At 36.2% G+C, this 6,176-nt stretch overlaps 1 non-coding gene across 1 annotated transcript; it reads right to left on the bottom strand.

The window, feature by feature from the left end:
- On the bottom strand, window positions 1-73 carry Trnav-cac. Its single transcript has one exon. It is a non-coding gene; the product is annotated as a tRNA-Val (tRNA).
- Window positions 74-6,176: the final 6,103 nt, after the last annotated feature.

The following is a 6,176-nucleotide window of genomic DNA, read 5'->3' as shown; positions in this document are numbered from 1 at the left end:
TGTTTCCGCCCGGGATCGAACCGGGGACCTTGTGCGTGTGAAGCACACGTGATAACCGCTACACTACGGAAACTTGTTGACAAGCGGCAAAAATTGTTATCATTAAGAGCTACGAAAGGAATATCAAATCCAAATCATATTTTGTTTACTATCCTACCCAATATTTATCATTAGGTTATAAGTAATTGAGCATATCATTCTATAGCATAATGTTGCAAACAAGATAATACACGTAGTAACGAGTTGACGTCACCGCTCGTAAACCTTTACTTCTCCAGGAGAATCACGGATGCGTTGCCTTTGAACCAGCCTGGAGGACCAACAATCCACCCATTCTTCTTATAAACAGCTTATACTCTGTTTCTATAATTTCTGTAGTCTGACTCTTCAACTAACAAAAAACTAAATTTAGTATCTATTTAATATTTTTTGTTTGATGTTTTCCTGGTCAGTGTCCGCCGTCTAACTCTTATAACTGTATAATAATAATAAAGCACTTTATTCCTTGCATATAAATAAGTACATTGGGTAATTAACATAAAAAAATATATAATTGATGTATATATATTACATGTTAGTAAACTTTTCTTCTAGATTTTTTTTGTAATTAAACAAAACTTATGCAAGAACCCACGGTCGCATAATGATCCTAAAAGACAATTATGACTTTAAAATGTCTCCTGAAAAAGTCCATCTCCACACCTCATTTAATTCACAAAGATATCGTCAGTGAGTAAGTAAAGGCACAGCCACAAACAAGGCGAGGGCCATTCATGCATTGTACGCCACATTTTAAATATTAATAATTGAATTGGACCCATATGTACTGACCGACTGATTAATATTCCGACTTTTCTATATGAGTAATATTTTTGACCGGGTTTGCTTGTATTGGCTACCGATATTTATCATATATTTTTTTAAAAGAATTAAACATCGTATTTTTAACTTTTTTCAGCAGTTCTGTTGATTTTAAAAGAAAGTGCACTTTTTTTCACTATTTCCAGTAGTTTTATTGATCGCGTCATAGCAGTTGATTTTTTTACGTCATGGCTGTTTAAGAACACCATTAATAATAAATAATAATATCAGCCCTGTATTATATACTTGCACACTGCTGGACACGGACCTCCTCTACTACTGAGAGGGATTAGGCCTTAGTCCACCACGCTGGCCTAGTGCGGATTGGTAGACTTCACACACCTTCGAAATTCCTATAGAGAACGAACACCATTGAACACCATTGCACGGCTATTAATGAGCATGGTGAAACCTCTAATGGCGAGGACGAAGCCCCAAAAGATAGACCAAGTTTCCACGTAGAATGTCATTAATGCAGCATTTCATCAGGCAGAAGACCGAAGCCTATGGAGAGATATCACTATGGACATAACTGTCCCGATCATTAATAATGAGGTATCGATTAGAAATAGAGAAACATCTAATGATGACGAACTTTGGAGGTAAATTTTGGATGTAGTAATTGTTTTTTTTTTATTGCTTTGAATGAGGAGACGAGCTTGCCGTTCGCCTGATGGTGAGCGATATGATCATAAACAGTAGGAACACCATTCGACACCTTGAATTACAAAGTATTGTTTGGTATTCCACTGCGCTCGCCACCCTGAGACATGAGGTGTTAAGTCTTATTATGTCCAGTAGTTACACTAGCTACAATATAATTGTTGTCTTTTTTGGAAAAAAAAATGGCAAATCATTCACTCATCTTGTATCTACACGCCAAAAAGCTAATAAATTTAATGGACACATTGCCACACAAACAGACAAGCATGCGTTATTAATAGTCAATAAAACACGAAGGCAGTCGGTTCTTTCATCCGATATATTTGTATGTGATTATTTAATGTGGGTGTTTTGTATTGAAAACATCGTGTTTCGATTATAGATACGTTTTAATATATGCGTGGTTTTATATTGAATAAAATATTGATGTAATTTTTGTGGTTTGTTTTGAAAAGAAAATATTAATGAGTTTATTGGATCAATGAGAGATAGATTTTTTATTATTTTGAATGACGTGACAAGTTTTCCGTTCGCCTGATGGTAAGCGATCGATACGACCGTCCATAAACTATAGAAACACTACCCAATACGTTGATTTACAAAGTAGATATAGTTTGGTATTCTACTGCGCTCGCCGTCCTAAGACATAAGATGTGAAGTCTTATTATGTCCAGTAGTTGCACTGCAACTCCACTTCAAAGCATCTTCCGCAGAATCTTGTTTAAATATGAATAAATCTATACTAATACTATAAAGAGGTAAAGTTTCTAACATTGTCTATTTGTAGGGACTAATCTCTGGAACAACTGAACTAATTTTGAAAATTCTTTCACTAATAGAAAGCTACATTACTCCTGAGTATTTTAGACTTTTTATTCTGGGAAGATATATCTAAGCGGCGATAGCCTAGTTGGGTGTGGAACGGACTGCCGCAGGTTGAAATCCCAAGGACACACACCTCTGACTTTTCTAAAAAATCATGTGTGTATTCTTGGTGAATTTATCGTTCGCTTTAACGGTGAAGGAAAATATCGTGAGAAAACCTGCACATCTATAGGAATTTCGAAGGTGTGTGAAGTCTACCAATCCGCACTAGGCCAGCGTAGTGGACTAAGGCCTAAACCCTCTCAGTAGTAGAGGAGGCCCGTGCTCAGCAGAGGGCAAATATATAATACAGGGCTGATATTATTATTATATTATTATAAGGGGAGACTTTTATCACAGAAAAACTCACGCGCGGACCGCAACTAAAAGCTATCATCAAATAAGTATACAAGTTTATCTTACACACAGCACTTCGCAACTCTAACCATCAGACACCTTATAAAAAATAACATAAACCAATCTAATAAATGAGCACAGTCTGTCAATAGTTCTTTACGAGCATCCATAAGTCATTGGTAATTAATACGAGACGGCCCACGCCGTATATTAGGCTCTGATGCGACTGATACAACCACACGGATTTATAACGTGACACAATTTAATGGCGAGCCGATTCAAGATAAAGAAATAAATATTTCAAAGATTATGTAGAGCTGATATTATCCGATATATTCCTACCTATGAAAGGGATAGTTTTAGCAAGACGTGTGTTTACTTTGTGGTGAAGATGGTTTGGTGGGACCTTTATCATCAGCCGCAGGATGGCCTCCCCCAAAGATTTCCAGATCGATCTATTGGAAGCGGCCTGTATCCAGCGACCTCCTGTAACTTTTATGAGGTCATCTGTCCACCTCGCGGGTGGACGACGACGCTGCGCGTTACAATGGTGGGAAAGTGGGTAAATTGAAAGATCACTTTCTTCTATATCCACATTTGTTTTGGATATTTTTCTGACACTGACATGATTCCATTTAAGTAAGAAAGAATTAGAAGTAAGCTATGAATTTCATATTAATATATTACATTACCACAAAAAATAAATCTGATTTATTTCTCAAACTTACCCACAAATCTTTAATACACTTTGATTTTCTATAAATCCTTTCTTCAAGACCTATAATATAAAATTTCTATTCACAGAGATTTGTCCATTCTGTTATTTCTTCGGCTACTCTCTACGATGCGCACGAGCAGGTGCCTTCGCGACGAGCCATTATGTTAATACGATTAACTATCTGTCGATTGAAGGCGGTTCGGCTTTCATTTGTATGTGACGCGTGTTTGGGCAGTAATTATTGTCACCAGTACATCCCACTGTTGGGCATGTGTTTATGTATGACAGTCTTAAAATTTTATAGGCTCTCTAAGTACTACACTTAAAGTTACTGCATAATATATGGTCCAATGTTTGCTACAACTTTTTTCTATGTGGGAAATCACGGTGCACACTAAATCTGTTTTACTTTCTAGCTTAGTGGCATTATTGCGCCTAAAATACTTTTTATAATAAATAAGAAGTTAAAATGCAATGTTGATCAACGAGAAATGTGTCTTTGGATGCCAGAATAATGCGTCTGTCTGTTATTATGATGTTATGTAATAGGGGCCTCAAATACAAAATATATCGCACACTCAACACAATAAATTAGTTATTTATTTATATTTAAATGAGAAAATTAACGGGTTTCCTTTCCATTACCGTTCAAATAAGGTATAATTAAATAAAATGTATTTGAAAAATTTCAGCGGATCGGAATCTCGCGCGATTTTATCTCCAATGATGAGTGTACACTGGAGGTTGCCGGCTTATCTTAATGCTTGTCTTTACATATATTATTATATACTTAGTGTTTACGGCTTTGCCCATGTAAAAAGCCTTTAATAATAATAATAATAATATCAGCCCTGCATTAAATACTTGCCCACTGCTGAGCACGGGCCTCCTCTACTACTGAGAGGGATTAGGCCTTAGTCCACCACGCTGGCCTAGTGCGGATTGGTAGACTTCACACACCTTCGAAATTCCTATAGAGAACTTCTCAGATGTGCAGGTTTCCTCACGATGTTTTCCTTCACCGTTAAAGCGAACGATAAATTCACAAAGAATACACACATGATTTTTTAGAAAAGTCAGAGGTGTGTGCCCTTGGGATTTGAACCTGCGGACATTCGTCACGGCAGTCCGTTCCACACCCAACTAGGCTATCGCCGCTTTCCTTAAAAAGCTTTCGTAAAAAGCCTTTACTGCAACAAAAGTCCTTGAAACACTATAATAATCCATAACATTATCTGTATGACGTCAGCGTCATCTATTCAAAGAATGTTTAAAAATACCCATAATATCCCATGGGAACACATCATTGGGATAAAAATTAATCCAGGACATGGTCTATCCTAGTGCTAAATTTCATCCAAATCGGTTCAGTTGATATTGCCTTTACTTATAACAAACATACAAACATTTTAAAATATTTTGTATTTTTAATATTAGTTAGATTAAACACATACTCACGCCTTTTATCCTCTAAGGAGTAGGCGGAGGCGCAATATATATAATAATATCAAATTCCAGACTTTGTGCTGATACTGCGTATAAAACTCAATATCATTCTGCCCGATCCAGGAATCGAACCCGAGACTCCAGCATTGCAATTTTACCATAATACAACTACGCTATAGAGGCGGTTAACAGCATAAAAATCAATAAAAGGTGATAGTTATATTAGATTTATAAGCGAAGTAACCTGTACTTTATATTTAACAAGTCATTATGCATTGAAATAAAACTAAAAACTATTTAACGGATTTTATCGCGGTTTTTTATATTATTATTTCTCCCGACGTTTCGAAGACTTTGCAGCCTTCATGGTCACGGGAGGACTGAGGTGTTGTTCATCCGCAAAGTCAAAGTTACAATATCTACCTACATTTTTCAAATATACAACTTTTTTAAATTTTAGCTGTTGACGGTCCGATCTACGCAGAATGAGCTCACAGTGTCTTGAGGTCTGGCAGCCGGTCTAGGTCGGTCGGTTTAAGTTTTATTTCAATGTCTAACATTCGCGTAAACATAAGAAATCATTATGCAAGTCATTATGCAGTCGGGTACCTACGATAGCAAGTGATCTGTATTTCTTGAATTTTTTGTCACGTACCTGCGTATATTAGGATGAACTTCATCTAGTTGTGGTAACGAGGATGGTGCGATGTCCAGGATCGGCTGTAAGCACGTACCATCAAGAGTGCCATGAGTTTTATAATTCAACTTCTAAAGTAAGTTTAAAATTGTACACGAGGCCGAAAATAATCAGGAATCGACAATCAATCTCGTTCAGAAGACGCGTGTTATCCGAAATCTGGGCTAATTTTTGGAATACCTGCCCACTTTGTGCACGATAGCCGATTAATTTGGCCGCGAGTGTAATATTTAACGCGACACCACCGAATATTTGTACACTAACATTTATAGCTTCGATAAATTATTTTCAAAATCAAAATGTCTTGAGGGAAAAAATAGAAAAAAAAAATTGAAAAGCTCTCGCCTTTCTCCTTGAAAGATTAACCGTACTATAATATATAGTATTGTACTATATTTTAGATGTGGCTACTATATACTGTTGAAGAAATATATAGTACACAAAAATACTATATTTTCAATACTCAATCTATGAACAAATCCTTCATTTTAAAAATATATGAACGCTTTTTAGCTTTTGCGGGATGGAACAGCGTGTATCCGAACTTTTATAGAAATAAATCAGTATCAA

This window comes from Manduca sexta, chromosome 9, assembly GCF_014839805.1.
Source record: "Manduca sexta isolate Smith_Timp_Sample1 chromosome 9, JHU_Msex_v1.0, whole genome shotgun sequence".
In the NCBI taxonomy this organism is placed as follows: domain Eukaryota; kingdom Metazoa; phylum Arthropoda; class Insecta; order Lepidoptera; family Sphingidae; genus Manduca; species Manduca sexta.
The sequence above is the reverse complement of the archived record's forward strand: the minus strand, read 5'-3'. Positions and strand labels throughout refer to the sequence as shown.